This window comes from Dipteris shenzhenensis, chromosome 22 (genome assembly GCF_047967505.1).
Source record: "Dipteris shenzhenensis isolate YYH24624 ecotype China chromosome 22, Dip_SZ_1.0, whole genome shotgun sequence".
In the NCBI taxonomy this organism is placed as follows: Eukaryota; Viridiplantae; Streptophyta; class Polypodiopsida; order Gleicheniales; family Dipteridaceae; genus Dipteris; species Dipteris shenzhenensis.
In genome coordinates, this window is record NC_141617.1 from 49,536,095 (window position 1) to 49,548,790 (window position 12,696).

Below are 12,696 nucleotides of genomic sequence, written 5' to 3' on the forward strand. Positions count from 1 at the left end.
GTGCAACATCCAATGCAGTAGCCAGCCCTGTGACATAGTCAACACATAGCTTCAAAACCCCCAGCCCCCGTTGACCTCTCCTAATGGTCTACATCATAGCACACAGAGCTAGCTCAAGCTACACCTATGGCTCGGCTCCTTCATCATCAACACAACTGCAACCATGTTCCGTGCTACAACAGCCTCTCCAGTCAGCTACACGAGATGACCTTCTTCAATGACTCTCCTAGTGCAGCGACTAGCAAAGATTGCTAGATAACGAGCTCCACATCAGCCCATCTAGCTCACTCAGACAGCTCCATTAAGTACTTCTAGTAGTAATGATGGTACAAGCAGGTACGAGAAGTATTATTGTGAAAATAAAAGTAGGCATAGATGCATAGAATCATGTCTTGTTTAAAATTGAGTTAACAATGAAAAGATGCATAGAACTATATATGGAGCAATAGGGTTTAAACGATGAGTAGCTATGGGCTATCAATCAATATTTTAGTAGAGAAATTATGCACAATAAGTTCATGTCTCTCCCTCCCTCCTTTGGTTTACTTCAAATGGATAAATAGTATCTCACCAATAGAAGATTCCCACATGAATTGGAGGTCTTCTATCATCAAATTGCAAGCAAGACTACTTTGTGAATGGTAAATGATTATGAGTCATTGGAAGATATTCATTTTAAAAATTCACATATAAAACCAAGGGATTAATTTTTAGCACATTTAGATTGCTATACAATGGGTTGGTTTTTTGGAGAATGGCCAAATCTCACGAAAACATTGTGTCCAAGAGTCTTATGTGGTAGCACTCTTGGATAAATGTGAAATATGCCTTAAAAAAGGAAATCCTCTAGAGCATGAAAATGTGGAAGATATATTGACCAGATTACATACCCATAAGATTGATGAGGATGACAAAACATGAGCCATGGAAGATATGAAGGGTGGTTTTTATAGAGAATTAGCTCTTTCTTTAGAATTTGTATTTTGTACATTTGATTATCAATGTGTGTACATAATTGAACAATTTTTATTATTTCTTTAAAATATTTCATGCATGCGTGGCTCATGGAAATTTTCACAGTTACTTTAATCATTTTCATATTGTTCTCTAGAAAAAGATTCATACCTTATTCTTTGCCTTTATTCATACAAATGATTGCTTTATTTCAATTATCCAATGCCTATGCAGCTCATATTATTTCCACATTTGTTTATTTCATAGAAAATTTGTAATGGCATCATCTTTGCACCACTTATGCAAATTTCATATAAGGCACAAGGCCAAGGTAGTTGTGCCAAAATAGAAATGAAATCTTTAAAAGATGTGGCTGATGCTACCTTCCATCCAGGGTAGAGGAAGAAGTATCACAAAAGCTAGCTCCTACCATGGCCTTCAAGGTGGAAGTGGGAATGGATAAAAACTATTGTGATTAGATTGTGTCGATTTGTCTTGGGATAATATTGGGCATCGGGAATGGATAAAGACTATTGTCACCGATGAGTAGATTGTGTCTATTTGACCTAGGAAAAATATTGGGCATGGGTAGTGCCCCATAAATAATTGTACAAACTAGTCCATTCATGAGAATGCATTATTTCTTTTCAAGATGCATACAAGGAAACCACACAAGGAACACACACTGGAACTTTCCATTTTATTTTGCAAAAATTTTGTATGCGCGGTTCATGTCAGGTCATCCCATCATCTTTATTGATGTGCTACATGCAATAAGACCATATTAGGAAAAGTGGGAAAATATCATGAATTTGGGAATCTCCAAATTGGTTTAGTAGGAAAATGTGTTCTATCTATTTTGTTTGATGCAACTTGGCTTGAAATTCTCAAATTTTCCTTTTTTTATGATAGCAAATTTTCTTGCATTTTCTCTTGATATATGGAATGATTCCAACCAAATTTAATTAAGGATGTTTGTGTGAATTCAAGTGAACTAAGGCCAATTTGGTTTAATTTTATAACGATTGTGACCATTAGCAACTTAAGCAAGCCCAAAAGTAAGAAACTTACATATAGATCACATCCTCATGCAAACTCTTGCTCTTGTTTGGTTACTATTGCATGTCGAGATCCATGGATGCAAGAAACTTAGTGATATAAAATAGTGACTCTTGCACAATCCAACCCTCTTCCATGCTTCCTCGGGTCTTTCTTTTGTCAGATGAATCCCTTCAAAGTTTTTAGAAATTGTTCAGAGAAAAACATCCAATGACTCCTGCAATGGCAACCTCCTCTACTATATATATGCAGCTAAATTGTCATAATGCTTGAGAAAAAGTGCTTTTCAAGCAAGCATGCATCTTTGATGGAGTCCAAACTAGTCTTTTTTATGCTTTCTAAGGAGATCTCTTTTTGAGGGATCCATCTATTTCACATAAAAATAAGATTCAAAATTTGCTACTCAACCAAAATTAATTAAATCAAATTTAAGATGATGTGATATAAGAATCCTCACAACACCACTGATCTTGCAAATAGCTTTTCTAACATCTTTCGATAAGCATCCTTTCACCACAGCTGGGACGATAAACTATATAAGCAACAAATTAAAGAAATTATAGCAACGCATCACAATCCTAAGAATTAATATCGATTTATGATTATCGATTTATGATCACTTGTAAAAACTTGTGGTAGTTATGGGACTTGAGGCCACACTAAGCTTATTGTCTTTTGTAAATGCTCCTTTCAAAAAATGCATCTGTCTCGTCGGTGTCTGAAAAGAGGCAATGCCGTTCTTGATAGTTGCCTCCTGTCTCTTGGTAAAGATCCATGGTGTTTTTGGGAGAACAAGATGGCAGTCATGCATTTGGGGCCACAACTCAAACATCCTATTCATTTCTTTTTAATTCTTCTCATTCTCCCCTTGTTTCTTTGTCACCAACCAAAGGTGCCCAACTAGAAGCCTCCATATTCTTGAAGTTATGTATGGAATCTAAGAGACGATTGATTTCTAAAACTAACTCCAATAAGGAAGCTTGTGAAAGATCGATAGCCTCTTCCTATTGGATCGAAGCCACTCGCCAAGTTCTCTCCAAGCCTCGATCCAATCATCAGCCTTTAGTTTCCTTCTTGTATGACCAAGTTGACCTTCACGCGTAGGATGGTCAAGCGGAAGGTATCGAGTATGAACTTCATAAACCACTTTCCTAAGATGTTTGGAATGTCGTGTATCCAAACAATCACCACAAATAGGGCAAGCATGGTACCCACTTGTTTGAAGACTTACATACATAAAAAGGTCATTAGCATGTATAAATCACATGACAAAGTATAAAAAGGTCATTAGGCATGCATAAATGTACAAGCATATATCCGAGCATCCTAGAAAGTCACGCATGTCCACATCAAAATTCTCTTAATTAAAATGTGTTCTTTTTAACTTAGAGCTCTACAAATATCAAAGTCATGTATGCCTCTCCATAGGGTGTGGAGCTCCTCTATCAATGGTGCCATGTACACATGCGTATCCTTCACCTTGTACTGCTTTGGCACAAGAAGGGCAAGCATAATGTGTACTTTCTTTATTGTCTACCATTGCATGATGTTGTAATTCACAAAAAATACAAGCCATGTTGACCAAGACGTTGAGCATAACCCAAAGGATTCATGCCATCCATCATGAGACCAAGGTGTATGTTACGGGGCTCCTTTGCAAAGTCTGGCCACATGTTATCTATGTGCTTCCAAGGAGAACAATTATGAGGGATCATCAAAATATTGTCAATGGAGCAATGTGTAGCATGATATCACATCAATTATGCAATGGACTTGCATCGAAACATATGCTATATCCTTGCAATGATAAAAAAGTTTGGCAAGACTTGTACAGCTGCTGAGCTTCAAAGCATTCATGCACGCTCAGCTAGATCACCCGGGCTCTAATACCAGTTGAGAGTGCTCTCAACAGAAGCAAGAATGGAAGAAGGAGAGAGAGAGACAGAGAGCCACACAAGTTTTGGTGGGTGCAGAACCACACCCTAATCTTCTTTTTCATTCATTTATATATGTGTTTGAGTATTGTACATAACTGGGGTTAAGGCATAGTGACCTTTAACCCCACACATGTGTAGAATTTCATAAAGGCATAGATGATTAATCCAATGCGGAAGGATGAGGTATAAAAAGAAAAGTTGTGGGAGTATAATTACTACATTCCCACTAGCCAATGGTCAATATTTATGGCAATAGTTTTTGTAAGAGATGCACCATAGGGAGAAGCATTTGCAACAAGGAAGAGTTGTTATACAAGGAAAAAGGCATGCATCATGGTAAATGCCTCGAGATGTGCAACCTGCAAGTATTAACATCAATGGAAAATATGGAGGCTCAAACTGTTCTAAAGAACCAACCATACATTGATGTCTTGTAGCATCTTAGGTCCCAATGGATTGCTTTTGTGTGACCAAATAAGCCAGCCCCAGGCCTTGTGAAAGGTCATAAGGATTGCCAAAACTAGGATGTCAGGTTTCCTACCTTTTATTTGATGTATTTGTTGTTGTTAAAGGTTTCAAATATACTTTTCATTATTTTTTTCAGTGCAAGAGGGAGGTTGTCAACCAACAATAATAGATATGAGGAACTTATTGGGGTATGATGATATTAGTGTCAGGAAGATCTAAGAGAAGAAAGATCAGGTGATATTATACTCATTGAGTCTAAAAATGATAAGGAAGTCATAGACATGTCTCGAAGGGTGTTGGGGCATGAACCAACAAAAAGTATTTAAAGAGGAGATACTCAAAGTGTTCAGCTCATGATACCAAAATCCCTAGTTTAGGACCTAGGACAACCTTGCAAATTGTTTTGACATTAGTCCAGCTGTTTATCAAAGCTTGCATGGATGTTGTGAGACATGGCTGAAGGAAAAGCTCCAAGTTGGCACAGCAACACCTAACTTCCCACACCATTAGCTACAATCAAGTATCTGGAATGGATTATACATCTTTAAGAAAATGGTAGTCTCAGGTCGAAATCTTGTTTTCCCATGGATGGTCTCTCTGATGAATATGGAAATGGAGGGCTATAAATTCTTAACCTGGCACTTTAAGGATGGCCTTCCTGTTATCTTGTGTGTGCTTGATACTAGACAAGGGTTACCAAGGACATTCAGTGGAATAAAGATAGATTTCATAAGTTAATTAAAGGTGTGATCAGACCACACCATCTCCATCACAGTTTGTTTTTCTATCATTCCTTAATATGACAGAGATGGTAGATCTAAATTACATTGATGAGTGTTCAATTTAGAGTCAAAGGTTCATCTATGTTATTCACATGGATGATAATGCTCTAATGGGTTTGGTATTTTGACATTCTTGAGCTCAGATGGTAGTTTTTCTGAATTTGATGACATCATGGAGTTCACCAAGCCCAATAGTATATTGGAGGATAACATTTTTCTTGATAGTGAGGATGAAGAGGCACCAAAGGATCCATAGGATGCTACTAAAGGTTGCATCATCAAAGAAAGCATCAAGAGATTTTGCAGCTAGGATCAGTATGTTGTTGACTTCTTCAACAAAGGAGTTGTTGCAACACGTGTTATCCTCTCTAAGAAAGGTGGCACTTTGGTGTTGATAGATGTATAAGCCATAGATGATGAGTCCCTTTGCTTTGATCTAGCAAAAAATGATCCTATCACCAAGTTTTGGTCCGAAATCATGAGAAGCCACTTCAAACAAATGTTTCCATTGCCACTACCTGATGATGATGATGCTGCTGGTGAGCCCAAGAGACATTTGCCTTTTATAGCTGCCCAGAACTTCCTAGTATGCCATTTCTTACATCACTTTCAGATTTATAAAGGAATTGATAGCATGTCAATCCTTGTTACATCACTTTCTAGTACTCCACTTCTTACATCACTTGCAGATATATAAAGGGATTCATAGCATGTCAATCCTTGTTGTATAATTGAAGCAACCATTTCAACAATATAACATTTCCACTTTTATGATGCATTCCTGGTTTTGTATGGTTAGATTTAAAATGTATCTTAGTATTTTTCTTTAAGGCATGCATTAAAGTGCTTTCTTAAGCCCAATGGACCTTTGCCTCTGATAGTTGCCCATGAACTTGCTAGTTTTACACTTCTTACATCACTTGAAGATTTATAAAGGGATTCGTATCATGTCAATCCTTGTTTTATAAACTGAAGCAACCAGTTTGATAATATAGCGTTTCCACTTTTATGATGCATTCATGGTTTTGTGTGATTTGATTTAAAATGTATCGTAGTATTTTTTCCTTTAAAGCATGCATTAAAATGCCATTCTCTTGATGAGGTTATGGAGAATTGCACTTGTACCATTCTCCCAATAAGTTATAGAGAATTTCTCCATAACATCATAAGGGGGATGCCATTATTACCATCCCCTAAAAGAAGAATGGTACTAGTCCCATTCCCCACCACTTTGTATGAGGTTGTTGAAAATGGGTCTAGTACCATTCTCTCCATTTGTATTTTTTATGTCTATTTTATTAACCTTTCTTGCCTTTGTAATTCATGTCCATTTCATACAAGTTTTGGAATCTTGGTGATGAATTTTTATTGTGTTTGAAATCATTCATTGAGAAACCTTGTGAGGTTGAGAATGGCACTAGTGCCATGGAGAATTGCACAAGTGAATTTCTCTCCATGAGGTGAGAGAGAATAGCACTTTGTGTAGTTCTTTATGGCACAAGTGTCATTCTCCACTACCTCATAGGGAGAATGACACTAGTGCCATTCTCCACAAGCACATAGGGAGAATGGCACTAGTGTCGCTCTCCATAACATTAGAGAGAGAATGCCACTACTATATTGTAAATATAATGAATTTATTTGTTGAAATTACACTCACAAGAATCATTGATTCATGGAAGGAGAGGGAGACAAATACTACATAGGAAAACATAACATAAAAAATGGGTACAATACTAGAATTGCTATAAGAAGCTAGCAACTTTAAGTTCAATCTGGATTTTGGAATTAATGATGCATGCAAGGAGAGGGACATAACTACTACACAATAAAACATGCCACCAACAATGGACACACGTACAAGCAACCCCATTAGAAATAATGGAAGTGGTGTCATGAGCTAGCAGGTCAAAATTGGATCTTGGTGATATGCCAAACATGCATGGAAACGTAGCACAAGGAAGTTTTAAGGAGTCAAGATCTAGCACCTCTCCCCAAACCTTTGAGGCCAATTTAGGTGTAATCCATCCAAATATATCCTCTTTGGAAAATCCAAGTATGACTATGATATTGGACTTGAATGGGTTTCTACTATTAACTCGTTGCTTATTCAAGTCACCAGTCATCCATCTATTGAGTACGTCCACAATAGCTTTATGGTTATTTGAACTGGGTCCATTGAATTTCTAAGGATCTTGCTAGAAAAATCTAACATATGTATTTGGTCAACAACAATCGATTATAATGTTCTTGAGATGGGAGGAAAACTTCAAATATATGCATAAAAATGCCTTTCTTTCTTTGTGATATGGGCTCAGCAAGGATGCACTTGTAGCAAGAGGAGGATAAATAGGCCAGACAAGGTTCGTGTAGACGCAATGCTCAAACCCTTAGCAAAAGTCTCAAAGGTGTTGAAAGTGATGCTAGGAGGACAATTCTTATTGATGACTCTCCATAGGCTTGCATCAATCCTCCATCAAGTTGCATATTTCCTCAAACATTTAAAGTAAAAGACAAGGAAGATAATATTCTACTGGGAGGAGTGATGCCTTATTTGCTTACCTTGATGAAGCTCATGAAGTGTGCATCATAATGTACTAAGTCATCCTCTATGGTGTCCCATATCAACCAATGAAATTGTGTGAATTACAGACACACCATCATTTTTGGGCACTTTTCCCTATAAGCCCTTCCACCTTAGTCAACTTCCCTATAAGCCATGCCTCTTCTTCCCTACAAGCCTTGCATGTAATCCTCTTGACCTTACTCTTTCTTACTTCTTGCAGTCCTTGCACCTCAGTGTTCATCCCTATAAGACTTCTTTCACTCCTTACAATTTTGTTTCTCATATACATGGATATCTCTGCAGACTCTGAGGTTCAAAACCCTCCAACTAGCTCCTCATGAGCCTTGAAATCATGACATCCAATGCATCCCACAACTCTCTCCCTTACTCACTTTAAAAAAGCTATACAAGAAGTGAATGTGAAGTAGGGATATATTGTCTGTTTGAGTGCTACAATCTACATTAACAAAAGCATGATTGACATCCCTGGAGGCCGTTTGTAAGCTACTTTCTTAGAGCATCCTCCATGGAAAAAACAAGACCTCTTTAGGGAATTCCCCCATGCACATGTTAGGAACAATGGTGGAGTCAAGGCTTGGAGATTTCTAGAGAAAGTTTAGGATCTTTTAAAGTATACAAGGCATTTCTTTCTAGATACTTGAGGAACTAAGAAGTATTAGCAATTTCAGGCAATAATGTGTGGATGTGAAGTATCTTCTCCAAAAGAGATCTCTTGAACTAGTACTGGGCATGTTAGTGGTGTCTCCAAAAGACTGGAAACAACTACACATATCCACACCTGGCAATGGAAGTGCCAGGGCCTCTAACTAATGTCGAAAAGATGAAAACATAACTCAAAACATACAAAGAACTGAGATAGCTGTGTATATAGTAGAAATGTTGCTAATAGTTTGTACTCCAACAAATCACAACAACAACCCTGATATAGGAGTTGAAGATCAACTTATAACATCATCTGACTTTAGTTGGGTATGACTTCAATTGGGTAACAGTCAGAAATAGAAATAGTTCAAAACATGATGTGGTGGATAAGGCCACTACTACTGGCTATTAGGGACATTTATAACTATCCCTATAGTTACAAAATTATCCACTACTTACTAATGTAACTTCCCTTTACTAGGGGTGTACTAATGCTCCTTGGGTGAAGTCCACATGGGTGGAGAGGTCACCCTCAACACCTGGCACTCCTTGTGGTAAGACTTTTTGCAAAAAAGTGGAAGACTCGAACCCTTACTGAAAATAGTCATTAGGTGGACCTTGATGGTGTGGGTTGAGTTTAGATCTATTACTGCTGCCTTGGCAGCAATTGGGTCTGCTTCCTCTATGTCTTCCCTGCAGGTGTCATTCAGCTCTGGTTCCTCCTCAAATTTTGTCTCTGGCTTTTCAAAATCTACAGTAGGGGCTAAGGCCTGGTTGGGAGTAGCTATGAATTTTGTAACCTAATATTTTTCATCCTTGAAAGTTGCATGCTTTGCAGACAATTGTGGAGTGGCCTTGCTCTATTTCATCTGGCCTCCCAGGCTCTGTTGAACTCAAAAATTTTTGTCTCAACATCCAGTGGCACCTGATTCTATTTGGCACTCTATGCTACAGCTTTGAGGGTTTCCAATTCCTGTGCCATGATCTCATAGGCATTAGTAGCAGATGCAAATGCCTCATAAAATCACTGTGTAATAACAAACAAGCGTTTCTTAAGATTGGACCACAGGTCCTGAGATGTCTTGGCTAGCTGCGTCTTCATATCTGTGAGATCAGAGGAGCTTAAGAAAATGCCATCAACCTCCTCTGCCATTTCCCTCAGTTTGGATCAACCCCTTCTAAGGCATTTATCCGTTCCTTGAGTAACAGATTCTCAATGTTCAAGTCGGAATGGGCTGCACCCATTTAATCCAACTATAGGAAAAAACAACTTCATTTCTTCCAACCAAGTCATGACAGTAGGTAGGCATTCTTTTTGGACTCTTACCTAGGCAGTGAGTTTGGAGACTTGTTTCTCCTGCATAGTTCTGTATTGTGCGTACTCCCTCATGACTTCCTCAAGCTCCAATTGCATGGCATGTAGCTTTTTCTGCATGTCGGCCTACTTTAGCATGTATTCATGCCCAACCTTCTTTGTCCTCTATTAGTTCCTGTACTTGCTACCTTAGCTGCAGTAGTAGATGAATTGTCCTATATTCATCAACATAGTTTTGTAAAACTCTGAGTGCATGTTCTGGCTCCATGCTGGCCTGTACTCCTTTTGTAGTCGGACTCTTCAACTTCTATTTTGGGGATGCTTGCAAGTCGGCCATGCTGTGAACTGGGAAGAATGATTTAAAAGAGCTCCTGGAAGGTGTTGTAAGCAGTTGCTAGCAATGTTTTCGGTTGCTCCGGTTTTTTGGTTTTTCAAGCACAGAATTTGACTGAAGTTTTAACCTGATCTTCTTGGAAGATTTTGGCTCTGCTGGTGTGGCTAGCAAATCTTCTCCTGCAAGAGGCATATCCCATAGTTGTTCGACCAAGGATTGGCTGTAGACAGCCATAGTGGCTTCCTCCTTTGAGTATTGTAGCACACTAGTCATCCTCTCTAAGTCTGTGACATTTATTGGAATCTTAAAGAGCTTGTTGTCTCTTTCTGGTGGTAGTTTTGTTTGTTCGGAATTAGCTACCTTATCCGTAGAGAGAGCAGTCTTGAACTCTATGTTGGTGAATGGTGCATTAAGTCAGACTATCATATCTCTAGTCACCAACATAGGTAAGTGCTGCCAAATAACAACTTGAGCATCATCTCTGGCTTGTGTGTCAGGATCTGCAATAAGAAGGGAGGCATAGAAATTTGTAGCTCGTCAATTCATTTTGATCGAGACTGCTAGAGCCTGGATTGACTGTGTCGTGCCCATGATGGTCGGGATGTTGGATAGAAGGTGTTGGCCACTGGTGTTGAAATGCTCTACATTAAGCCTTCCTATGTTTCGCTTTCGTGGGTCGGGTGAGGCTCTAGGTGCTTCTTTATAGTCAGCTCGTTGCGCTCATTGCATGCCTCTCATGGAGATCAAAGAACTTCTAATTACCTTCTCCTACTGTTGCAATTTTGTTCACATTCCTGGGTGCTCATTACTCGACCCGTCACAGCTCGGGAGTGCCCGCATCGTTCTCTCAAGCTGGTATTCTAGTCAAGAGCGTGAAGTGTCATTAGAGGATCCTAGTAGCTCAAAAAGGTGTTCTTGAGTGGTTCATCATTGGGGACAATGCCCTTCCCGTTGTTCTCTCTCTCTCTCTCTATCTCTCTCTCTCTCTCTCTCTCACACACACACACACACACACACACACGCATGCACGAACCCATGCACGCACACACACATGCACACACGCATGCACACATGCATGTAGGCATGTACACACATGCATGCACGCACACGCACACGCACACGCACACACACATCTTAAGATGGTATTGTTAAACTCAAAAAATTTTATATCAAAGACATTCAAAACTAAAATTACATCATCAAAGACATCTAAAATTAGCATTACAACATTTGGTATGTAAAAAAACAAATAAAAAATGCAAGAGTGAATGAATAAAGAATATTACAAACTTTGAAGAAAAAGTAGAAATTTGCCACCACAAGAATTAACTGTTCAATAAAGGAGATAAATTTATGCATTACATTAAAACATGTTATTCACATGGTTGAGATGTTTATCTTATTTTCTTGTAGGGCATGTTTTCAATGTCTAAAGACCACGATGAGTTTGATGACTCTCGATGGCAATATTTTTGTTTCAATACAAGCTTTGTACAAGTATAAAAATGCACACTTTCTTCTGCAAGGTCAATCATGACTGTCTCAAACAAAAGATGAGCAATTAAAGATGAAGTTTTGGCAAATAATCATTCTCACTATGAAGGGTTTTGCTCACAAATTTGAGTTTGATGGGAGGATTGGCTCAGATATAGTTAGCTCAAAAAGGAGAACTAGAATTGTATCACCTTTGTTCACTATTTACTAGGGAATTTAAAAAGATACTTCATTATCACTTTCTATTATGAAATCAAAAGGAAATAAATAGATTTTAAAAATAGAATTCAACGTTGGCTCCCCTTTCGTTTATATTTTCTTCTAACACTACAAACAATAATCTTTCTACTAGGGTACAAACCAAGGTGAGATGAATAAAATTATGAGTGTCAAGATGAAGCAATCATTTAAAATAACAAACGTGATTATTTATAAAAGTGTATGCATCCTTGATGCATTTGTACCATCTGAAAATTTATTGTACTTTCAACCTACAAATATAGCCAAAAAATTTGAGTACTTTGGTTTCAAAAAAATTCCCCTTTCTTAACATATCCACATGATATGATTGCAAAAATTATGTTTATTTATGAGTAGATTGGTATATTCCTTGTTCTTAAAAGTTTGAAATTCTACTTTTATAAGAATTGTCATAATGATGTAATGTTGATTATCCCAAAAGTATCAAAAAGTACCACTCCTTACTTTGCTTTAAAAATTTTGAGGTAAGTGATAAAATTGTTATAACCACACAATCGCATGTTTCTTGGTGAAGCATTCTCAATGATTCAAGAATCATATTTGAAAGGTTATTGAGAATTGTACACTAGGTTGACTAGAAGAAGATACAATCCCTTGTTGCATTCTTTGATTTTCCATCTTTTGGATAGTCTCAAAAGATGCATACAAAAATTCATTAGCCACTAAGATGTGATTCTTACATGCAATTTTTTAATTTTATAGATATGACTTATTGTAATTTGTCCATTCACCCTTAGTTTTATTTTGTTCTAAATACAACAATCAAACAAATGGAATGATTTGAAGCTTAATGTAACAATCACATTCTACATGGGAAGCTAGAGCTTCAATTGTTGTTGATGAACTCAAATAGTGGTATTTGA